Genomic DNA, 26,385 nt, shown 5'->3' with positions numbered 1-26,385 from the left:
CTGGGTAACTATCGTATATTTGCAGTTTTATATAGCGCAGACATTGCCCAAAGGCATCAGAGCACTTTATAGCACTCAGGTTAAAGCGGGTTACAGTAATAGTAGTTAAACTCGGACGTTTACATCAGTGGATGCCTACAAAAGTTACTCCAAGAGACAGTTACAACAGTTGGGCAGAGGACATACCCAGTTACATGAAGTCAGATCAGGGCGCAGTGCAGAAAGTACTTAAGTCTGGTTAAGGGTGAATTAACCAAGATGTCTGTCAAATAGGAGGAGCTTGAGATCCTTTTTGCAGGTTGTTAAGCAAGTCATTAGATGGAGTGAGGGCAGAGGGGCTGCACAGTGGACTCTGTGAGCTCACACTTTTAGAGACTTCCTACAAAAAGCACCTCGGACACCTGCATATGCCCGACGGCGAGGAAGAGAGCAGTGTCTGACTCATGGGCGATTAAAAGGTGAATAGGAGACACATTTAAGGAAGTACTGATTATCTTTGTGAGAAGTTGGCATGATATATGCTGTCCACTAATTATAGTGGGCACCTTGTATCAGTCCAAACAACCCCTTATGGTGATAGGTTAAAGACAACCTTTATTGAAAGCTATCCTAGTGGTAGCTATGGAGAGCAGCCTTCAGGCTAAGTCTTGAAGGAATGTAAAGCAGCCTGTTTTACCAGTCTATAATCTCTTGAATGACCAAATGAAAGGACAACCACACCAGGTATATATTTAAAATATATGTATTTAAGATAAAACACACCCCTCTAGTCTCTTTATGAGACTGGAGTTCTAAGTACTTAATTTACAAGTTAGCAATCAACAGTAATAGCACATATTACAACCTAGGGGCGTACCAAACCATATACCAAAAAAGTGGTATAATTACCACGACTGAACTAGACACAAGGCCTAGAGCCTGTAGAATTGCTGGGCCCCCAAGGAACCACCCAAGGTAGGGACACAGGGGACCCACGGGGGCCATGTGCAGTGTGTAAACACAGCCGCGGATTCCCGTTAGCTTCTATGGGCATTGTCGCGGTTGGAAATTTAAAGAGTAGGGACACTTAGAAATGCGTCAGGACCAAACCCTTTTGGACTTAGGAAGTTCTAGGGCTAGCACCCACGGGAGCACCGGAGTACTCGTGTTACCTCAACCAGGGAAGCCGAGTGCATAGGTGTCTTTTGGTGTCGGGTCGCGTCGTCGATTTCAATGGGAGCTGGCGAAGAAGTGCTGCTGCCGTGAAGAGGAGAAGTGTCCAAAGCGATCCAAGCCTGGATCTAGGATGGAAGGAACCTGAAAGCAGAGGGGACAGAGTCTGGGTCACTTACCAGTGACCAAGGGCACGATTGACCAATGCCCACAGATGTCAGGTGCATCAGGTGAGTTGATGGGTGTCTTGACTCTTCAGCCACGAGGTCCAGGAGGTGCCGATGACAACCAGGAGCTGGATTCGAGCTGTCTCACAAAGTTTGTTGAGTGCTGCAGTGTCGGCGACCAGATTGGACCCAACAAGCCTTAGCAACGGCAAGTCACTTGGAATCAAAGAAAGGACGTTGGTTCAGACCAGCAAGGTCTGGGGAACTCACCCAGCGAGGATAAGTCGGGGCACATCTGGAGCAACCAGGAAAGCCCAATCAGAAGAGGAGTTGCCTTCGTGGGGACCTACTAGTCAACGGGCTAGCGATCGCGAAGGAGCCTCAAGCAGTCGCAGTGGAAACTGGAGTGGAGGCCAGAAATCTTCGGTGCAGGAGATGCTCAAGGCTGGGGCTACTCTGGGAAGACCAGGAAGATGATGGTGCTGCAAAAGATCACAGTGTCCAGGGGTCATGGTTCCACGTCATCCACGATAGCCATGGGCCTCAGCTTTGCTGTGAACTTAGGGTAGCCTCAGTGAAGTCTGGAAATCCACCTTTGGCGTTTAGCGGGAGCTTCAGCAATGCAGACCAGTTAGTTGCTTCTTTGGTGCCTGCCAAGCAGGGGAGTCACTCCTTGACCCCATGGGAGATTTCTTCAGTCTTCTAAGCAAAGTAGAACTTCGAAGGTCCAGGATATATGTTGCAGAGTTTCGTCCAGGGTAATCTAAAGTCTCAAGGACTGGGTTACCATACTTATACAAAGTTTGGGGGTTGGACATACTCTAGGGACCCACCTATGGGAGGTTTTGGAAAGAGGGGTGGTTACACCCATTTCCTTTGTCCAGTTTCGCGCCAGAGCAGGGACAGGTAGCCCCTGTAACCAGTTTGAACTGGACTATGCATAGGGACACCAAGTGTGCCCCCAGTGCAGGACTTCAAAGCACCAGAGAGTGCACCCGCCCAGCCCCAATACACATCTGCCTGTCTGGGGAGGTGGTTACACCTCCCTGGGACAGGAAACCTATTGTCCAGGCCTCCCTTGCTGGAGTTTCGGTCAGCAGCAGGAGGCCAGACCCATGTCTGTGGCAGAGGCATCCATTTTGTGATGCCAGGGCTGTAGAAAGTCCTACCGGGTTAGACCAGTGAGAACATGTCTCTCCATCTTGAAGGGTGGAATGCTACCCCCGCTGCCAGAACTGGTGGGGGGGGGTAGTATTCCAAAGAGTTTGACACCAAACACGACATGTTTCCGTGCAGCCATCCCAAAGTTAGTATTTACTGCGAGGTTATAATGCACTTAAGAGTATATGGTCAGGCTGCACCACAAACAGCATCAAAGGAGGTACTCCGAACGCTGCAGAGGGGCTCTGCTCATGCAGGGGCACCCACTCACATAAAAACCAAGCACTCTGCCCTCAGGATTGTTAAGGCCTGCCATAGGAGTGACTTATAGGTTTTATATGTGTGTGCAATGGTAGTGATTTAGGTAGCCTATACCACTGTAAGGGGTGCAAGCACCACCTTGCCCAGGCTGCAGTAGCAGACCTGTGGTGTCATTTTGGAGTGCTTCCCAGGGATGGCATAATACATGCTTCAGCCCCTGGTAGGCCTCTGAGGTACCTATGCCCTAGGTACATAGTATACCATATACTAGGGGCTTATAAGGCACTCCAGAATCCAATTAGAAATGTACCTAATGTACATGGAAACCATTTTAGAGAGGAAGCAGCTAGGCTGGGGTCCTGATTAGCAGGGTCACAGCCAGACTAAGGTCGAAAAACAGTGAAACACCAGCAAAAAGTGGGGGTACCCATGTGAAGCAGATCCTACTCTTCTACAATCTTTGTGTGTTACTTGCAGAAATGTGCTGTTTTCTTCCCGCCACAGGAGGAATGTCTTGGTCCCCCCGACCCCATGGCGCCTCCATCCATTCTGAGAGTGCTCTACGCCAGTGTAGCTGAGATGGTCTTCTGTACGCTGCTACTGACTAAAATAATGGCTTTGTGCTATGGCAAACATGCAAAAGGCAAGGTTATATGTGATGTCATTAGAAGTATTAATTAAAATGGCATTTGTGATGGCATCTGTCATTTAATTTTTTAAATCATGTGCAGTGCATTGAGGTGAGTTATGACAGTATTGTTATCCCTTAATGGGAAATTTCAGTGTTTTTGAGATAGCAAGTTGTAATCATAATGTTCCTTAACTAACGTTTGTTAGGGGGAATTTATCTCTTTCATTGTGGTTACGTATGGGCTTATTTATGAGCCCCTTGAGACACTTTCGCACCGCTGTTGCATCACTTTTCGTGATGCAGTGGCAGTGCAAACAATGCTATACGTTGCGCCATATGTACAAGGTGATGCATCTAGGCAGATCTGTCACTTTGTTAAGCCCTGCGCAACATTATACGTGCATCAGGTATAATGTATGCAGGGTGGGCATTCCCACGCCACAAAAAGCCTCATAGGAGTGGTGCAGTGAAATCTACCAGCTTTCATGGCGGCACTTATAGATAGACACTTCATCAAAACCTTACGCCTGCCTCATAGCAAGCGCCAGGGTAATGCAGTGCTATGTGTGTGGACCCACCTCTTGCATTGCTGGAGTTTCGTCATGCTTGCAACAACTCCAGCAATGCTTGACTTTTGCACCGGCAGATACGCCGGGATTCCTGACGCATCTGTCACTCCTTATGACATGGAGCACCATACAGTAAATACGGTGCATCCATTGTGTTGCAAGGAGGACTGTCACATCACTGTTTTCACGCAGTGATGCAACATTTTTCATAAATAAGCCCCCTAGATTGTATGCATTTTACCATAAATCCCCAGGAACAATGGGGCTTATTTATGAAAACTGTTGCATCGCTGCGTGAAAACAGCGATGCAACAGTTTTCACTGCGCCCTCCTTGCGACACGATGGATGCACCGTATATACATTACGACGTTCCATTTTGCAAGGAGTAACAGATGCGTCAGGAATCCTAACATATCTGTCGGCGGTAAAGCCACGCATTGCTGGAGTTATCTTGCAAGAATGACGCAACCCCAGCAATGCATGAGGCAGGCCCACACACATAGCACTTCGTCACCTTTACGCCTGCTATGAGGCAGGCATTAGGTTTTCACGCAGTGGCGTTGTTATAAATGGGGGTCTCTAGTTGGCAGAGGAAGGTACGTTTGTCCAAATAGGGACCCTTGCTTCTAGCCAGGATAAGGGGGATACACTCCTAAAATAACCCCTGCTCACCCCCTTGGTAGATTGGCACGAGCAGACAGGCTTATTTCAGAGGCAGTGAGTAAAGCATTTGTGAAGACGTACAGTAATACAGTGAAACACTACAAATGGACACCACATCGGTTTAGAAAAATAAGTAATCTTTATCTAAACCAAAATAACACCAAACTACAAAAATCCGCAATACAGTAATAAAAATATGACTTTCAGATGGTAGAAATAGTTCAGTACAAGCAAAAGTGAATATGTGACACTTTTCTCCCAAGGTACCTGGGTTGCGTCACGCAAACAAACAAAACAGGCCGCAGGGAAAGTGATGCTTTGGTTCCTTACACTCATATAAGGGGATGCATCGGGTCCTTGCTCCGGGAGAGGTAATGCGTTGGTTCATTACTGCAACGCAGGGGAGGTGATGCATCGTTCTTTCCCGAAGAGGAGGTGATGCGCCAGTTTCTTAAAGCGTGGGGCGGTGATGCATTGGTTTCTTACTGCATCTCCCAATGATGGAACAGATTTGGCGACACGATACAACTTGATGCAGTGCGAGGATCCGGTGACGATGCGTGAACTTGTGCATCCGCATAGCAGGCCTTGTGTCGAACTCAGTGTGATGATATCAGACTTCGGAGACTGTGCACTCGATGCGGCGTGCAGCGATTTCCTGAATCGCGGCAGGCGCTGCAACGGTTTCTTCGGTGATGCATCGGAAACAGGTGTGTATGTGTCTCGCTCCTTCGATGTTGCATGATTTTTCCAGCTCCCAACGGAAAACAGTCTCTAGAGGTCCAGAACATCATCAGGCACCTCTTTGCAGGTTAAAATTCCCAGAAGGGAAATTTAGGGGAGCTGGTGGTGAAGTCTTTGTGTCTCTGAGACTTCAGAACAGGAGGCAAGCTCAGTTTGAAGCCCTTGAAGATCTTCTTTCAAGCAGTTGACAAAGCAAACAGGAAAGTCCTTTTCTCCTTTCCTTGGCAGCAAGCAGCCACTGCAGGCCAACCCCAGACAGCAAACAGCACAGGGGCAGAATTCCTCCTCAGATTCTCCGGCTCTTCTTCTTGGCAGAGGTTCCTCTTGATTCCCAGAAGTGATCTAAAAGTCTGGGGTCTGGGCCTCTCTTTTTATACACCAACATCCTTTGTTCTCCGGAGGCAGAGAGTGTCTGCACCCAGCCAAAACCAGTTCTGTCCTCACTGGTGCAGCTTCCTGCCAGGAGGTGGAAACAGCATTGTTGAAGGCAGACCAGGTCCATTCAGGTGAAAGGAAATCTCCTCCCCCTACTCTAAATGCAGCCCAGGTCTATTCAGCCCAGCCCTGACTCATCAGACTTCTGGAGCTGCTGCCCCTGCCATCCAAAAGCCAGACATGCAATACACAAACCTAGCAGAGGCACACTGGATGCTTAGGCAAGAAAATACATACTTTCTAAAAGTGTATTTTCAAATGCAGAATGTAAAAATCACCCTAACTAAAAGATGCATTTTAACATTCAGAGTACAGGCACAACAAACGTTAATTTTCTACCTTGTTCCCAGGGCCAGTTATGTTTATAAAATGTTATAAACAAACTCCCCTTTCTGTCCTATGGGAACAGGTAGCCTTGGAATAGTGAAAAACGAAATTGGCAGTATTTCACTATCAGGACATGCCACACACATCAGGGCATGTCCTACCTTTCACATACAATGCACCCTGCCCACAGGGGTACCTTGGGCCTACCTTAGGGGTGACTAATATGTAGAAAAGGGAAGGTTTAGGGACTGGCAAGTGTGTGCACTTGCCAAGGCGACATGGCAGTTCAGACTGCACAAAGGCTCTGCGTTGGCATGCCAGAGTTACATTTTATAGGCTGCTTCTGTGGGTGGCACAATCAGTGCTGCAGCCCACTAGCAGCATTTGATTTACAGGCCCTGGGTACACACAGTGCACTATACTAGGGTCTGACAAGTAAATCAAATATTCCAATCATTGAATCACTAATCCATAACAACAATTTACAAAGAGTGCACTTTGGAACTGAACAGAAGTGGCAAAGTGCCCAAAGCATCTAGACCAGCAAAACAGAGTCCAACACACAGCAAAAACACAGGAGACAAAGGCAAAAATGCAGGGGAGACCCACGCCAATGGTGCCAGGTCTAATATGCGTCCCCTTCAGCTGAAATGTGGGGATAACTACCCACCATATTGGGAGTTCTCTTCACTAAGGTGTAAAAATCTGGACTGACCATCAGCACTGGCGTGTTCTGTACTAGGGTGGTGTTCCACCGTGAAGTCCATCCCCTAAAGGGAAATGGACCATCTCAACAGCTTTGGACTCTCACCCCTCATCTGCATAAACCATCTGAGGGGCCTGTGGTCTGTCTGAACCCGGAAGTGAGTCCCAAACAAGTATGGCCTCAGCTTCTTCAGCACCCACACCACAACAAATGCCTCATGCTCAATCGCACTCCACCTCTGTTCAAGTTCACTTTCTTTGGCTGCTTCCTGGAAGTCAGCTCTGTCAAGGGGGCAACAATGGTTCCATATCCCTTGATAAACCTCCTGTAATACCCTGTGAGTCCTAAAAACGCTCTCACCTCTGTCTGGGTCTTGGGGGGGTTCCCAAGCCAGAAGGATATCAATCATGGGCTGTAGGGGCGCCACTCGGCCACTCCCTACCTGGTGTCCCAAGTACACCACAGAACCCTGCCTTATCTGGCACTTTATCACCTTGATCATGAGGCCTGCCCTCTGCGGAGCCTTCAACACTTCCCAGAGATAGTGCAGATGTTCCTCCCAAGTGTCTCTGAACACTGCGATGTCATCCAGGTAGGTGGCACTGAAATCTTCCAGTCCAGCCAACACCTGGTTGACCAACCTCTGAAAGGTGGCAGCGACATTCTTCAACCCAAATGCCATCACCCGGAATTGGTTGTGCCCCTCTGGTGTTGAGAATGCTGACCTCTCCTTTGTCCCATCAGTTAAGGCAGTCTGCCAGTGCCCAGACGCCAAGTCAAACATGCTGAGGTACCGGGCAGCTCCCAAGCAATCGATGAGCCCATCAGCTCTGGGATGGGGTGCGCATAAATCCTGTTGACTGAATTGAACCCTCGGTTGTCCACACAGAACTGGAGTTCTGGTGTGGCACCGGGTACAGCAGCATTTGGGACCAAGAACACTGGGCTGGCCCAAGGGCCGTTTGAGGGTTCAATCACCCTAGCTCTAGCATCCTGGAGACCTCCTCCTTGATGCAAGCCTTGACCCTGTCAGTCACTCTGTAAATGTTGTGCTTCACAGGAGGACTGTCCCCAGTGTCAACATCATGGGCACACCACTGAGTGACACCAGGGGTCAGGGAGAAAAGAGCAGCAAACTGTCCCAACAATTGGCGACAGTCACTCTGCTGTTCAGGAGTCAGGGTGGGGGAGAGTGATACACCATCCACTGACCCATTGTGTTCCTTTGCAGACAGGAGTTCAGGAAGAGGCTCAGTCTCCTCTTCCATTCCAGCATCTGTTGCTAGGAGCATGACCAATTCGGACCTCTCCAAGTGGGGCTTCAGGCTGTTCACCTGCAGGAAGACTGCAAATCCACCAAGTAGGTGATGTTACTCTTGCACTCCACCATCTCAAATGGTTCTGTCCACTTATCCTGGAGCGTGCAAGGCGCCACTGGGGCCATGACCCGTACTTTTTGTCCAGGCTGAAACTCGATCATAGTGGCATTCTGATCATACAACCATTTCATCTCCTCCTGGCTGGCTTCCAGATTCGCCTGAGCAAGTTGTCTGAAGTGCTTAGTCTGGTTTCTGAAGGCCAGCATTTAGCTATATACATCCTGGGGAGGTTTACTGGGAGATTTCTCCCAGCCTTCTTTCACCAGACTCAGAGGTCTTCTTGAAGGATGGCCGTACAGCAGCTCAAAGAGACTGAACCCTAAGGACTTCTTGGGCACCTCTCTGTAAGCAAACACAAGGCATGGTAAGAGGACGTCCCACTTACGCCTCATGGGTTCACCAAGACCCATAATCATTCCCTTCAGGGTTCCGGTTGAATCTCTCAACCAGCCCATTCCCTTGGGGGTGGTAAGGAGTGGTGAACTTGTATGTAACACTGCACTCCTGCCACAGGGACTTCATAAACTTTGATATGAAGCCGGTATCACGGTCGGACACCACCTCTCTGGGGAACCCCACAAGGGAGAAAATCCCATCAACGCACAACTCACCACGTGGGCCGTCACAGTCCGGAGAGAGATGGCTTCCAGGTACCGGGTTGCATGGTCCACCAAGATCAGGTTGAATCTTCTGCCCATGGCTTTCTTGTGATCCAGAGGCCCCAAAAAGTCAATTCCCACCCTCTCAAAGGGGGTGCTGACCACAGGGAAAGGTTGGAGAGGAGCCTTACACTTCCTCCCACTCTTGCCACTTGCCTGGCAAGTCCAGCAAGACCTATAATGAGTATCCGAGAGCTTGCGCATTTGGGGCCAGTAAAAGTGGGTGACAAGCCTTTTTAAAGGTCTTGTCTTGCCCCAAATGCCTGGCAAAGGCACATCATGAGCAAGACCCAGTAGGAAGGCTCTGAAGTAACCCTGGGCGTAGTTCGCGAAGTAGCGCTACGCGTAGCTACGCAAAGTGCACTTCGCACTACGCGAGCTCCGCGTAGCACTTCGTAGCACTTCGCACTGTGCAAGATGCCGTTTTCAATGATTGCACAGTGCGGACAAGCATCCGGCACTGTGCAATAATTGAAAACGGCATCTTGCACAGTGCGAGCTGTAGTTTTCTGCCGCTCGAGTAGATTTTTACTCGAGCGGCAGCTTTCTCAACGCGGACTGGTAGTTTCTCATCGCGAGCGGTCGAGAGCATACGCGACCACTCGCAATGAGAAACCTGACCTTCCCGCGTTGAGAATCTCGCCGGGAGGTTTATTTTCCACGCTCGCGCTCGGCAACTTGGAGTCCATCCTCTCAGTATATCCAAGGTGATCCAGACGATCACCTGCTGCCTGGTTTGCAGCCTGTTGCCACAGACCAACAAGAGAAGGGCACGTCTGCTGCTCCTTGCAGAATTTTTCCCTGGAGGGGCCTCCTTCCTGCTGCCAATAGGTCATCTCAGGCAGGTCCCCCAGTTCAGCCACTTGTTCCCCTGTAGGCTCCAGGTCATCCCCCTCAAGATTTGCCTCCTCCTGGACCGTGAGAAATTTGGGGGCGGGTTTGCCGCACCTCCTGCCTCTTCTCTTCCTGGCAGGCACCTGGGCCACTCTTTCAGGCTCCAGGTCCTCTTGAATGCCCTACCGGCTGCCATGGACCAAGTGGTCATGCATGCCCACTCAGGCAGACCCAAAATCTCCAAATTATACCTCCGCTTCACCTTTGCCCAAGAGGAGCTCTCCAAATCATTGCCTAGCAGGCAGTCAACAGGCATGGCTGGCCTCACAGCTACTTTCAAGGTACCTGAGGCCCCCCCACTCAAAGGGAGCCCATAACTGGCTATTAAGGGTTCCTTCATGGGGGCATAGGACATCTGATCCTCATTGGGGAAAGCTAGCAATGTCTCCCTTCCTTCACTGATGAAGTGGCCCCAGAACCCGGCTCCCCAATCTCTCTCAGGGACCCGGTTGGACCTCATCACTGCTTCATAGGCCTTAAACCACTGCCAAATGTCCTCATGCTTCATGAAATCTTTAATAACATCTTTGGGAATGTATACCTTTCCTTCCCCAGGCACTGATGGTGTGCTGCCACCAGAGGGATTGATCTCTAAACTCTTTGCTTTCAGATCTAACTCCCTCAACCCTCTCTCATGCTCCAAAAGCATCTTCTTTTCCTCCATGGCCAATTTCTTGCTCTCAAACTCCAATCTCTTATTTTCTAACTCACCCTGGCTCCCCAGATTGAGCTTAGCAAGCTCTAATTTATCCACTCTGCTTCTCTCCCTGTCCTCCAACTCCTCTGGAGATAGGCCCTTTGAAGAAACACCGCTGCCCACCCTGGAAGGCAACTTCCCCCCAGTCAGACCCAACAGCCCCTCCTGCTGCCCATCTATATTCTCTCCCTCTACCATAGGCTCCTTGCATTGCTCACTGGCATTCCATGATTCCTACCAGGCCCTCAGCGCCTTTTGGTATTCCTCCTTTCTGGTGAGGCCTCTCACAGAGATTTTACTTTTTCTGCAGACAGCTTTAAGTTGTGGCACAGTGTAGATATCAACCTTTTCCTCCTCAAATTTGATATCCACAGATGCAATGGATGCTGGTTTACTACCAAATGTACATGGCTGCCCTATACTAGTAGTGTACACCAATCACTGTATGTAAGTTAAAAATGCAAGACCAAATCCTCACCGATGACCACCATTGTTAGAAATAGGGGTCTCTAGTTGGCAGAGGTAGGTACCTTTGTCCAAATAGGGACCCTTGCTTCTAATCAGGGTAAGGGGGATACACTCCTGAAATAACCCATGTTGACCCCCTTGGTAGCTTGGCACTAGCAGACAGGCTTATCTTAGAGGCAGTGTGTAAAGCATTTGTGAACACATACATTAATACAGTGAAAACACTACAAATGGACACCACACCAGGTTAGAAAAATAAGTAATCTTTATCTAAACCAAAACAAGACCAAACAACAACAATCCACAATACAGTAATACAAATATGACTTTCAGATGGTAGAAATAGTTCAGTTCAAGCAAAATTGCAGATGCAACACTTTTCTCACAAAGTACCTGGGATGCGTCACGCAAACAAACCAAAATGGGCAGCAGGGAAGGTGATGCATCGGTTTCTTATACTCAGGGAAGGAGATGCGTTGGTTCCTTGCTTCGGGGAGGGGATGCGTTGGTTCCTTACTGCAGCGCAGGGGAGGTGATGCATCGGTTCCTTACCAAAGAGGAGGTGATGCGTTGGTTTCTTACTGTGTGGGGAGGTGATGTGTTGGTATGTTCCTTCGTCCCTCAATGATGCAACAGACTTGGCGCCTCGATGTGATGCAGCGATCCGGTGATGATGCGTGAACTCGTGCAGCTGCACAGCATGCCTTGCTTCAAACTCAGTGCGATGATCTTGGACTTCTGGGATTGTGCACTCGTTGAAGCGTACAGTGATTTCTTGAGCCTGCTGCAGGCGCTGCGATGGTTTCTTCGGTGATGCATCGGAAACAGATGTGGATGAGTCTCGCTTCTTTGATGTCGCGTGATTTTTCCAGCCCCCAGCAGAAAACAGTCTCTAGAGGTCCAGAGCAGCATCAGTCACCTCTTTGCAGGTTAGAATTCCCAGCAAGGAAATTCAGGGGAGCTGGTGGTGAAGTGTGGGCTACTCCTTTTATACACGAAAATCTTTTCCTCTTTGGAGGCAGAGAGTGTCTGTACCCAGCCAAATCCAGTGCTGTCCTCACTGGTGCAGCTTCCTGGCAGGAGGTGGAGACAGCATTGCTGAAGGCGGACCAGGCCCATTCAGGTATAAGGAAATATCCTTCCCCTACTCTAAATGCAGCCCAGGTCTATTCAGTCCAGCCCTGACTCGTCAGACTTCTGGAGCCGCTGCACCTCTCCAGCCCCTGTCATCCAAAAGCCAGACATGCAATGCACAAACCTAGCAGAGGCACATGGATGGTAAGGCAAGAAAATACCTACTTTCTAAAAGTGGTATTTTCAAACACAGAATGTAAAAATCACCCTCACTAAAAGATGCATTTTAACATTCTGTGTTCAGGCATACTAAACTTTAATTTTCTACCTTGTTCCCAGGGCCAGTTATGTTTATAACATGTTATAAACAAACTCCCCATTCTGTCCTATGGGAACAGGTAGCCTTGCAATAGTGAAAAACGAAATTGGCAGTATTTCCTATCAGGACATGCCACACACATTAGGGCATGTCTTACCTTTCACATATAATGCACCCTGCCCACAGGGGTACCCGTGGGTCTACCTTAGGGGTGGCTAATATATAGAAAAGGGATGGTTTAGGGACTGGCAAATGTGTGCACTTGCCAAGTCGACATGGCAGTTCAGACTGCACACAGGCTCTGCAATGGCATGCCAGAGTTACATTTTACAGGCTGCTTCTGTGGGTGGCACAATCAGTGCACCAGCCCACTAGCAGCACTTGATTTACAGCCCCTGGGCACACACAGTGCACTATACTAGGGTCTAACAAGTAAATCAAATGTGCCAATCATGGAATCACTAATCCATAACAACAATTTACAAAGGGAGCACTTGCACTTTAGCACTGAACAGCAGTGGCAAAGTGCCAAAAGCATCTAGACCAGCAAAGCGAGTCCAACACAGCAAAAACACAGGAGGCAAAGGCAAAAATGCAGGGGAGACCCATGCCAATGGTGCCAGGTCTTACAGGCGTCCTAGAAGTGGTGCAGTGAAATCTGATAGATTTGCTTGCCCACTCCAATGAGGCTTTGTTGCATGCGAAAGCTGTCCTGCATACATTATACCTGATGCAAGTATAATGTGGCGAAGGGCTTTACAAAGTGACTCATCTGCCTAGATGGGTCACCTTGTAAATATGGCACAATGTGGCGCATTGTTTACGCTACCACGCATCGCAAAAGTATCGCAAGGCGCTCATAAATAAGCCCCAATGTTTTTCATTGTATTTATTTTCTTTAATACACTGCACTCTTTTGCAGCTCCTGGGACCACTGTGCAAACCTCCACATAGACAGAACACACTGACAATATGTGCATATAAGTATGGACTCTAGACAGAACCATTGGCCTAGCCTCAAAGTTATTTATAAAGTAACACGTTCTGACACCCTCCTTTTCAATCCCACCCCAATGATGATATGCATGAACCTGAAGATCCCACCACTTTGCTTAACAGGGTTACTGTTGTTCTTATTTCCTATAGATTTGTCCAATGATGGCAAAGGTATTAGCAAATCGATGCCTTTTCAATTTACATTTTCCTTTGCCTCCCCCGAAACAGAAGTATAAAATATATGCTATTCTAAGAGTAATTGGAATATTCTAAGTGGCCGCCAAATCTAATGCAGATTCTTCAAAAATCACTAAAATTATTATATAATTTAAAATCAATTTTCAACTGTCAAGATGTGCATACAATTACAACTTCAAAGTCCATTCTCATTTTTGTAAATATTCCCAAAATTCTTGCTGTATTTATACCAAATAATACAAGGTTTGGTCTATTCTGAGTGGAGTTCTAATGTTTGGCAAATTTTGGTGCAATTCTTTCCATCAGTTCTTGCGGTAGCAGATAGCAAAATTTCATAATATACTTAGCATAGTAAGTACTGCCCTGACCTCAGTATATCGCGGTAGAATATTGTTTTTTCCCCCAGTAAACCCAACATTCATCGCAGATCACTATGCAGCCACCTAGTTACTCGGATAAGACCCAGAGTGTGGATTTAAGATTGTTGGACCACCCACAATGCATTCTTATTTTAAGGAATTGCCCTCTCTACACAGGGTTTGTGAGACTGGTAGGGTCAGTGCTTAATGTGTAAAAGAAGGATTGCTGCTGCCCTTGCTGCTGCCACACATACAGTTATTCTCTCCTCATAGAACCCCAGGGACAGGGTCCACACACCATGAGACTTACTCCACTTAGCCTGCGTAGTTGACACTCCATTGCTAAATGCTGCAAACCACCTCAAATTACTGTTGATGCTGGGGAGAGATGCACGAGATTTCCACAGTGAACCCCATCCAGAGGAGTCCAGGCCAGTTGAGGGAGCAGTTGAGGTGTGATCTTGGCACTGACACCAGCTGACCCTCCTTTCGCAGAAATAATAAGGGCTCGACTACATTTTCTCACCTTACCTTCAAATTGAGCCCCACTGCACCAACAATATGGTAAGGATTGTGAGCAGCACTGCAGTCCCTGAATAGGGAAGCCACATGAACTCCTGGCTCACCTGAGCCTAGGTTTCACACTGTAGCCTAATGCAATATCCTTGATGCCATCTCCTTGCTCGGATGTAAAACACAGCAGAAATAAACAAAGCCAGCAACTTGGCACTCAATGGAGCTGTGGTGGAATTACAAAGACTCTATAGGTGTCACAGGTGTAAAGAGCATGTGGAAGGGCACTGCCACTCCTCCAGTATAATTGATAATTATAGTGAGACAACTTCCCCTCAAGCTCTCGATTCTGAGTGTAAAGTCCCTGCCGACAGGAAACAGTCATGCATCGATTAAGATTATGGCATGTAACAAATAGACCAGACCATGAGCTCAGTGCCATTAACACTCCTGCCTCCCTTACTGGGGATCCGTTTAGGACCCTGGTTTTCCACTGCTGGGCTTATTCTAATCCAGACTTCAATGTCGTCAGCATAACATTTACTCTGGTGGTCTTCCACCCTTGGAAGTTCAAAGAGTTATCAACCTGGGCCCCCAATCTCAACTTGCAGTGACATAAACCACCACATGTCTACCTGTAGAACATCCCTACAGATTACTTTTTCAGAAAACCTAATAGGGAAAGAAATGGTCCCAATTGTTAAACAGATTTTGCCCACAGATATGGCTCAGGACACCATACTTAGAGAAATTACAGGCTTGGGCTCCAAAATGTCAACTTTGAAATCACATTGTCTGACCTTTCCTTCGAAATAAAATCATTGCACTCTAATTTTACAGCTGTCCACAACCAGCTACACACTGTAGATAGACAGCTTGATGTCCTAGACAGACTAGCATCTGAACAACCAGACGGGAGCTCAGAACTAGGGCATCTCCAACTAAAAGTTCCTGATTTAGAGGACCGCACCACAAGAAAAAATACACATATATATGACACCTGTGAAGGTCCCAAAGGTAATAATATGCTGGTGTCCCTACTAAATGCATTGCCAGCTCTATTGGCTATCCAATACGCAGACTCACTAGAATTCCAATTAGTACAGAGGCTCCGACTGCACCATTTTTTGATGCACCCCTTGCCATCAAGGAATCATAGCATGCATACCTGAACACACCCAAGTAAGCCTGAATCGGCAGGTGGCTAAAATGCATGAGGGCCTGTTTAATCTGGCGAGGCAGCATATTTCTATCATAGAAGATTTCACACATGATGCAGTGACAAAACAAAACAGTTCCTAGCTCTATGGCCCTGGCTTGACCAGTAAAATATCAAATATGATCTTCTCAACTCCGCTGCCACACTTATAACCGATAAGGGCCAAACGACTGACCTTTATAAATCAGACACACTAGAAAATTACTGGGAGACCGAACGCCTCATACTGATGAAAGCAGGACAATCTATAATATGAGAGGAAAGCACTGTCATGCGAGATCAAGATCCTAGATGGAGTTGAGTTGGCCCCTGCAGCAGGCAACACACAACCTATCACAGGAAATTGGACAGAGTGGGCCTTAACACAGTGGTAGAGGCACTGGCCCAGGCCCAGGCCCAGGACAGGTACTAGTCTCACTCATAGCTGAAAGGCAGAAACACTGGTGGGGTTGCAACACTCTATGAATAGCCAGGAATGCCAGGTGAACTTTCCTGCAGACCAGATGACTGCCAGATTGACGTCCTACTTTGTTTGTTGTTGTTATGACAGGATTCCTCTCCATCTCTGTTAGACAAATCCTTCAGACCCATAGCGTAGGGAAGTTAGCTTTCCTCCACAACAACGAATAATATACAGATGCCCCCCCAATTGTGCCAATGGCAAGCACGAGGAATGGGCTGATGGAGCTCTATTTTCTTCCCCCGACAGGGGCCTGAAATCAGTCCTATTTGAGCACTATACACCGACCCACACCAATATGTCCCATTTCTACCCCACACATCACCTCATTGCTTTGTTTGGTACCCATTGGCCTCCATGGTTAACTGCTGGCGGAGTAAAGCTTGCAGGTAAATGCTTAGGGTCCTTTTCCTCTTTCTCCCTCTCTTATCCATTGCCCCGCTAACATTTTGAGCACCTATGGCATATAATCAGACAACCAGAACTTCATATCACTATAATAACCAGCTTCCCGCCTCTGAATGTTTAACAACTGCCCCCTCTAGTAGGATCCTCAATCCCCCACTTATACACAATCTTCACAAGCGCAATGGCCATGTGTAGAGATCACCAGCCCAGGATGTATCCTCCCATCCTCTTAAGATGCAGCAATCTACTAGATCCAGACACCGGCTTCCCTTAATCTCAAATTTTTGCACATTAGTGGCCTCAATAGCTACATCAAAGTCAGAAAATACTGAACTATCTGCTTTGTTCCAGGAGGCCCATCTATCACTAGAGGAAGCAGACAAACTGAGGAATGACTGGGTGGGCAGACTTGTTCATCTCTTCAGGACAAATACACAAAACACTGGCTAAATCAACACCACCAATACCATAAATAAGTGTGGGATTGCTATATAAGCCATTCCTCACAAAGTGCTACGTACCTGTCTTCAACCGAAAGGGAGATATGTGATGCGAAAATCAAATTTCTAGGGCATAAATTGATACTGAGATCTATCTACATCCCAAAGACAGGTGAATCCCATTCCCTGACGCATAATTTAAGGCTAATTACCAAATTTAGCATGACCTAGATGGTAATGGGGGAGGCTAGAACTGAGCATTAGATGTCATACTTGACCACTCAGGCCCAACTGACCCACAAAATGCAAAAGATCGAGTTGTCCTAAATGATTTAAAGGATGATGATGGCCTGATAGATGTATGGCTCATCTTGCACTCGCTATCTAAAGATTACTCCTTTTACTCAAAGGTGCACAATACTTCCTCTCTAATTGATTACTTCCTCCTCAGAGGTCCACTATTGCAAATACCATTTCAGCAAGACATACTACCTGGAGGCATTTCTGAAATCTTCTTGGTCAAACTGGCCCTTTCCTTAGGGCATTGCTGACCAATGAGAAAGATGCAGCACATGAATGCTTCCCAGTATAAGTCCCCAAAGGCCAAAAATTTCATCTAAACTCCCAAGTACATGACTATTGCTTCTTATATACCTGCAGGATATCTTAGAGGTCTTTGCCTCCTTCTATCCCTCCCTTTATTTGACATCATCCTCAATCAACTATGAGGAGGAAAACAGGTTTCTGACTTCCCTTACCTGCATTTTCTGAGGTGGATTGGACATTGCTAGAAGGGGAAATAACATGGAAAGAAATCAATGAGGGCATCTCCAACCTTCCCACCTGCAGGTCGCAGGGTGAAGATGGCTTCCCGGGAGAATTCTATAAGGATTGCAAGGCTCTTATCTCTCCAATGCTCCAAGAAGCCTTTAAGGAGGCTAAGCTCACTAGACTACAGAAGGGCCATATCTAACAAGACTATCGGTACCCTGTAGCCAAAGGAAGGCAAAGATCCTTTAGAATGCCGGAGCTATAAACCCTATCTCACCTATCAGTGTTGATATCAAAATACTATCCAAGGTTCTAACTGCCAGGCCTTGCCTAGTAGGTTGATACCATCTCTAATCCATCCATCACAGGTTGGCTTTGTACCTCAACATTTGTCTAAAAACCATTTAAGAACGTTAGCACCTCTGCTCTGGTCTTTTAAGGAAAAAGAACAGAATACCCTGGCTATCTCACTTAACTGGAAAAAATCTTCAATGGAGTGGAATGGTCATACTTCTTTAAAGTCCTAGTAAAATTAGGGCTGGGAAGATAATTCATAATGAAGGTCAAATGGCTGTGTCCAACCCCGGAGGCATAGCTTATTTGCACTGGCTTTACGTCCAGAGACTTCTCCATCTGCATGGAACATGGCAGAGGTGCCCTCTTTCACCATTGCTGTTCTTGCTGGCACTCATACAACTAGCCATAGCACAAGGTGTTAGCACCATATTCACGGGATGCCCCTTAATTCAGTTAAAGTCAAGGCATTGTTTTATGATGACAATATCCTTATGACTGTTACCAACCAGGGGAAACACACCCCACACTTTTGGACCAGTCAGACATCTACGCAAATCTGAAATCATGCCTTTGTCAGAGCATTCCAGCTGTATCTGCATTATTGGCTTTAACTTCAGGTGGGAAACTAAAGGGATAACATTCCCAGGGCTTATTGTCACCTGTGGCTTAACTCATATGATCAAGGCTAATATATCACCCGAGCTAGAAAAACCTATGAGGCTGGGAGAAGCCATGAAAATGGTTATAACACCCCATTTTACCTCTGACTTTGGGATGCCTCCTGTTATTGATCCCTAAACTGCTGCTGGTGGCCCAGATAGACATGATTGTAAAACCATTTATTTGGAAGGGCATGTGTCCCAAACTAAAAATTGAAAAACTCTACATCCATACTGCATCTGGGGTTTACGCTTCTAACATATGGTCTCCTATTATGTTGCTCACCACTATCCCAAATGGTGCACTGGTTAGAGAATGTGTCAAACCTGCATATGTAGATACTCATTGAGACAGATATACCACAATGTTTCAAGTCCACCATAGGAGCCCTTTCCATACCCATAACATCCATATTGCAGTCGGATAATCCTATAATCACTGTCATGCTCCACATTTGGAAATTGGTACATGACCCTCATAACATTAATGCATGGTGCCATAGATCTGCACCATTATGGTCCAATAGACAAGTGTGTATAGGAGGACATGCTGTCTATTGGGAAGCATGGTTGTCCCTTGGAATTTCTCGAATAGAGTACCTGTATGCAGGGAACATTCTTAAGACTTTTCAAGATCTCCAATCAGATTTCAGGTTGCCACACACTCAACAATGTAAATACCTCCAACTGACACAGTGCTTAGTAAAAAACTGTCACAGAGTGAATATTGACATGCCCCACTCACCAATACTATGCTAAATAGAATTGTGGGGAGACACAAAGGATTTTTTTCAGGCTTTTACAATCTTTTAATTGACACTGAATATTCACTACTCATTATGAAGAAAAATAGAGCTTAATGGGAGCCACTGTTCAATTAAGATTATGACCCTGAGGATTGGGCCAACCGTATGAGCATTAATGACATGCTACTCCATATTTATATAGACTGTTTCTTTGTCAATCAAACTACAGCACATATATACCTTTATACCTTAGTCTCCTAAAATTCCCATTTCTCTCAATCAGGGCCGGGGTACACAAGTCTTTATTCAATTTCTTGCACTCTCATCAAACATTAAACCCCATGGGGATATCATAATTATATGCCCACTCAATCCTCTGCTGAGGAACATGAAAATGATGTCAACCAATAACATCCATGTGAACAGGAGTACAATAAGGAGAGATGTCCATGCCAGTAAGAGATTAGGTCAGTGCAACCTCTTGCCAGGAGGAAAAAGACATCATTTGTATGTTCTGTTGTACCTCAGTTTAATTGATGAAATACCAGTCAATATATCTGTTATCCTGATGAAGGCATTAGAAATAAGAAAGCCAAAACTATGACATTATAGTCCATATATGGTTAATGGCTGGGAGATGAGGAGTCATTTGAAGATTTATTATTACAGATTATCCAGATTGTTAACATAAAGACTAGTGGCCTCTGACTTACACTCCCACTATTCAAATATTATGGCTCATGAAATAGGTTAAGATGGCTGAATGAAAGGATGCATGTTTTTAATTTTAGGGGTAGTTGTGGGAATCAGGTGTGCCCAAATTGTTTCTTTTTTAAGCCACACAGGCAGAACATTTTGGCCTTTATGAAACAACCAGAAAATAATAAGACACAAACTTCACCTAGGGATGTAGTATCTATCTGTAGCATCTCTATTGCCCACGATTTGTCTGAGGAATTCCTCTCTGCGAATATAAGGTTTAAAGTATATGGTGCTCATACAGATATGTAAAGCTGCTAATATGGGTTGCTGTCATAGATAACAGTGTCTTTTCTGACTTTATCCATTATTTGATATTATGTAACGTGCTCAACTGCAGGGATTTCTATAGGTGCTGCATTCATAAATCCACTAATGACTCCACAGGTTATATGTGGATGCAACAAAATCTTGTTTGGGCATAAAATCGTGCATGCAAATACTTCTATGAGACGAAGCTGTGCATCAATAAGCACCAGATTTAGAAAATGTTTTTCTCAATCCTTGCTCATCTAAGGCCCTCATTTTGAGAATCGTGAAGCAGTGATGCTTGGGGGGTACACTGCTCTAGGCATTCTAAGTATTCCAGTGTTTCTGGGTCAGGGAATACCTGGTCTGCAAACTCTGGACCTGATGGGCCTGTAGACAACGCACCCGGACATCAGTACTGGGAACAGCTGCTGTTCTTTGCCCCCATATGCACTCAGGCTGCAGCATGGGGGAGCAGCAAATGCTCCCCCAGATCTCCCCTCACCAATTCTGTTCCCCCACCCCGTTTAAAACACAGCCCTCAGAATAGCCTTCAAGCACCTTTACCACCTGCCTTACACAGGTGGGAAATGTGCTTGGAACGTGAACCAAGTATTCCAGGCCTGCTTCCTATTCGCTGTTCCGGGACCATCATTTATAATCCTTGGATTTTAGTGATTTTGGCTTCGAATCCCAGCACCTCAATCCAGGGAACTTGTAATGAGGCCCTGGAGAGGGAAAAAGTTTGTAGTGAGCTGGCCCCTGCACAGGATACTACAAAGTTGCAGTGTGCACATACACTAAATTATGATGTGACCACGCGTAGGTGTAAAATGCTTTGTGGCCGCCATTTCACGCACAACTCTCATAATACTTTGGGCCCGAATCACAAAGGTGAACTGAGATGAAAATATAACTTTACGACTTTCGATATTCACAAAGGGCTTTCATGAAGTTAAGTTAAACTCAGACAAAAGTCTAACTTTACTACTCGTAAATGCCCTTTGTGAATACCGAAAGTGACAAAGTTAGACTTTTGTTTCAGATTACCTTTGTGAATCGCGTCCTTTGAGTACAACATGTGTTCTTGAGGCAGGTCAGTGTTCTTGGCAGGTGCAGAAGCTTCTGCATCTCTCCTACATAGAGTCGAAAACATAATGGGGCAGATTTATGAGCCCCTTGCGACACTTTTGCGTCACTTTTAACATGGGAAAAGTGACGCAAAAGTGGCGCAAGGGGCTCATAAATCTGCCCCAATGTGTGTCTGATACGCTCAATCTAATTCCTCTACAGCAGTTCTGCTTTCTATAGGGCTGCTGCAGAACAATTTGCAACAGCGAACAGCACACACAATGTACACAATATGCCCTCTACCTGCATTGCAAACCACATTTACTCAACTATGATCAGCAATTCAGTACTGAATATATTAATTCCCTCAAGTTAAAGGCAATCTAAATTTAAAAAAAGAAACATAAAATGTGCAGACTAGACTTTCAACCATCAAACAATCTCAAAAAATCTCATTGGGGACAGTACAAAATACGAATTGAATACAATGCGTTAAAATGTAACATAAACCCTACAGCACAAAAACAAAAGACATTTGATAGAAAAAAACAGACAAACAAAAACTGAAAATAAAAAGAAATTAAAGCTTACGGTAAGTATTGAAAGTTCCACCCGACTTCACCAAGTCTAGGCTCATCCAAGGGATGTGCTTTATACCCGGAAAAACACTCAGCTTTCAGCAAACAGTATTCCTCGGTGAACATTAACCACCAAATCACGTGTGGCTTATCAGACAAAGTAAAGAATGCGGAACAACTTGCTCTGTGCACTTGATTTTACATACAGCAGTGGAAGGACTGAACGTGAATCAATATAGTTTGATAACCCCACATAGAATCGACACCTAAGTCTTGTCATTACACTGAAGGTTTGGTGTCATCCACTGAGCAATTCCAGCAAAGCAAGAGCGCGGCATAGGACTGGAGGTGGAACTATTAGCAGACAAAACTGAGGTCATAGTAAGAAAATGGCAAACTTGATTTAAGGGTGGAATCTTGTTGGTTTTGTGTTATAGGTGGCTTAAATATTCCATTCAATACAGTGTGCGACCTGGGCATTAAATCTGGCTCCAGGCTCAACAGAGCTGGACAAACTATGGTCTTAGTGTCATGGAGGCTGCAGCGCAGATGGGCAGCACGCATGTGCAATGGACATACCTCTTGCAAGCCGAACACACCAAATGAAAGATCATCAGTGCCCTCTGTGCTGCATCCGCTGCCAGAACCGGAACCCCTGGTTCTTCTGACACCCACCTCACCCCATCACTACTGCACTGTGCCTCTGAAGGTGTATTCTCTTGTGCTATCTTCTATTTGCCTTTTCATAAGCACCTTCCACACCCAACTCATTCCCCAATCACACAACACACTCAATACACACAGCCACACACACCTGACCCCCACAACGCTACACCACTCCCTGTTCTGCATACTCCTCAATACTTGCTCCTTCACTAAACACACCACCATAATTTGAGATCTGCTACTTAACCACTCACCAGACCTACTCTTCCTGACCAAAATAAAGATGACCTCCTTGTTGGCCCCCGTCATTGCCACAGCAATCTCCTTCAGATACAGGATCACAAGAAAGGAAAGAAATAAACAAAACCAGAGGTGAAATCTCTATCATTTTCAAACAGTCCATCCTATTCCACCACCTTGGAAAGCACCACCAGCAACATAGAACACTTTACTTTCAAACTCCTTATCACTATAAACTACATCATGAGTTGCACCCTCATCTATCAAACTCCCTGACCGCGCATCAACTTAGGAGGACCATTCCGGACTTTTTCGCCACACTGATCTTAGACTCTTCACCCTCCTTAGTGAGCTGAACTACCTCCAGGAGGACCTCCCTGATCCCAACATGAGCAATTTCCTCCAGGACCTTTCCAATATTGGGCTCTCCCAGTTAGTGGAAGGCCCCAGACACTTATTGGGCCCCATCTTAACCAGCTTTAGCAAGCAACATCACAGTAGACAAGCACACAATGATCACCTCATCTGACTCTACCATCATCAACTCCAGCATACCCATCCCACACCACAACAGAAACATCATCGCCAAATCTTCACAAAGGGAATGTAACAAGATCTCAGCAGTATCCAAGGTTTTCTGAAACCCTACACAACTGGCCTTGACACAACAACAATCTCCCCAAATACATCTCCATCTTCAATGCCTAAATTAGCACCTATGCAAATATCCTTGCTCCTCTCAAAGTCGACAAAGCCATGAGAACCAGACTGCAGGCAAGCAGGTATATAGAAGAGACCAGGCTCACCAAACCCCACTGCAAATAACTTGAACGTAGATAGAGACATTTCCAGAACATCACTGACAAAAGCACCTACAAATCCATCCTCTGATGAGACCATCAGCAAATCAGAGCCACCAAACACTCTGGGCTCACCGGACAGCAACCACCTCACTCAGTAGCAGCACCAACAGCTCAAGGAAATCTTTGCCATAGTAAAAGACTTAATCTCTCTGGCAGCAAGCTCTGACAGACTAATCCCTTCTCAGGAACATTGCAACCAGCAGTCTCTATTCTTCAGTTTACCAGCATCTAAAGAAACTTCGAGACCCAGCCAAACCCTTCCACCCTCGCAGCCCTTCTGCCAGCTCTCCCAACACCCAGAGGACCAAACTGACCAACTGGCCCTCTATCACCACTCCAAACACTGCAATAAATGCAGCCCTCATCGCAATCCTAAATAAAGCAATCATCACAACCACTTACCTGGATGCCTCAAAACACAGGACAGTACTTCCCCTCCTCAAGACATCATCAGCAGACCCGAAGACGATAGACAACTACCAGCCTATCTCCATGCTGTTCTACCCAGCAAAAGGTATGAAAAATATGATAAACAAATGCCTAGTGACCCATCTGACTGACAGCAACTTCTTTGACACTACTCAATCTTGATTCAGGCCCAACTACAGTACAGAGACAGGCCATCATCACCACGATGGACAACACCCAAATGATAATGAACTGAGGCTATCATCCTACTTGATCTTCCCTCAGCCTTCAACATAATTTTCCACCCCATCCTTATCCAATGACTGCACAAAGCTATTATCCAGTGTCCCGCACTTTGCTGGATTTGCTCTCCCCTAATAGACCGCATCCAGTCGCCCAGCCTGGCCCACTTCACCTCAAACACCATCAACCTCATCTGCAGAGTTCTTCAAGGATCTTCACTCAGCCCCAGTCTGCTCAATGCCTACATGACTCCACTTTCCAGCATCATCCATGCCCTCAGAATCAACAGTACATCATATACTGAGTACACCCTTTCCGACAAAACATCAAAAACCCATGGAAAATTCTCTTCATTCATGAGCAAAGTCACCAGATGGATGAAAACCAACTGCCTCAAGCCCAACACAGACAAGATGGAAGTAGTAATCTTCAGCAAAGACACTTCGATATGGGACCCCACCTGGTGGCCTGCTGAACTCAGACGCACACACTTCCCAGCAAGCTATTCAAAGAACCTTGGAATAAGTGGCGGCTCCTTAGTTATGGCACCGGAGCATCACCTCACTCCTTTGAGCAGTGCAAAGTAAAAGAAATATAAAATGATAATAACTTTGAGTTATTATCATTTTATGTTTCCTTTACAGGCGGTTGGGTGGGTGGGGCTGCTCTGCTCTCAGAGCAGGGCAGGGTAGGAGTGGTTTGCCCAATCCTAAGTGTGCAATGACTATTTGGTCAGCCTTCTCAAGCCACCCAAAACAGTCATGAGCACTTTTCATGGTCTCCATGCAGGCTGCATTACAGCCTGCATGGAGAACATGCCCAGACCCCCATTCCCTGTTTGAGCATCTTACCAGGATGCTCAAAACCAATCACGTTATGTTCAACAGGAGTATCACCCATAAACCACGTTGCGATATGGGTATATATGAGAGAATAAACAACAATATCACAAATGGTATAATTATGAGAGACGGTTTAGACTGAGCATGTCAAAGAACATTGCAGAGCAGAAAAAGGAAGACTCTTGGTCATTGATTTTTGGGAAGTGCACAAGGCATCATATATTTTAAATACAATCAAGTACAGTTGTATCAGCACTGTAGGCAAAGAAATGCATAAAAACAACCCAACATTGAACTTGGTGCTAAAAAGTGCAAGTGGCAAGACAAGTGGCGACGCAAGTGGCAATGTGTGTTACAGCGAGAAAGGCGCAAGGTGAAAAAATATATACAGTGAAGGATGGTTCAGATATTGCTTTCAACAAATTTTACAATCATTTGGTGGAACCATGGTAAACAATGCGCTGTAATGTGGCGCTGAATGGTGGACGGCGTTTCGGTCCTTTAGATCAGGATCATCTTCAGGACCGGGTTGTTGTTTTGGAACGGTGCTGTACGGGGGAGAGAAGGAAGGATGTCAGGGGGGGAAGGAGGAGTGTCGAGTGTGGCGAACAAGAATGGTGAAAACGGAGAAAGGAAAGAAAGGAAGGGCAGGGGGGAAAAAGGAAGAAGGGAAAAAAGGGAAGGAAAGGGGGAAGGGGAGGAGTACGTTTGGTGTAATCACAAGTGGTTGACAGTGAAGTAGGAGTAACCAGGAAGGGAACACGGCGAAGTGCGCGTTGTGAGCAAGGATTACCTGGTGGTGTAAAATTCCACGAGGTATGGTAAGAGCCGTTGGGGTCATCTAAGTTATGTCTGGTGAGTAGTCCGTTTGTCAGTTATAGCAGGAATGCCAGCGGGAGCTGGGGAAGCAAGGGGAGGACAGGAAGTCAAGGAGGAACGTAGCCGGGAGAGCGTGAGGTAAAGAAGGAGCAGGAGTTACCTGAACAAAAGCTTCAGTGTACGTGTGGGAGAGTGACCGGATATGAATCTCGAGTCTATGGATCACAGAAGCCGGAGCGGGTCCAACACGGTTCGAAGTTCTGGCGGAAAAGAC

General features: G+C 46.3%; 1 protein-coding gene across 3 annotated transcripts in view; it reads right to left on the bottom strand.

Annotated features, from left to right (window-relative positions):
• Positions 1-22,075, bottom strand: part of LOC146799056 (alpha-1-antitrypsin-like) — a 276,754-nt gene extending 254,679 nt beyond the window's left edge. For all 3 annotated transcript variants that reach the window (XR_014968838.1, XM_085626461.1, XM_085626462.1), the window contains exon 1: positions 22,044-22,075. The gene's annotated coding sequence lies outside the window, so the exon portion shown is untranslated. The remainder of the gene's footprint in view (positions 1-22,043) is intronic.
• Positions 22,076-26,385: the final 4,310 nt, after the last annotated feature.

The sequence above is a fragment of the Triturus cristatus genome, chromosome 9 (genome assembly GCF_964204655.1).
Source record: "Triturus cristatus chromosome 9, aTriCri1.1, whole genome shotgun sequence".
NCBI lineage: Eukaryota > Metazoa > Chordata > Amphibia > Caudata > Salamandridae > Triturus > Triturus cristatus.
Note: the sequence above shows the minus strand (reverse complement) of the source record. Positions and strands in the feature narration are given on the sequence as shown.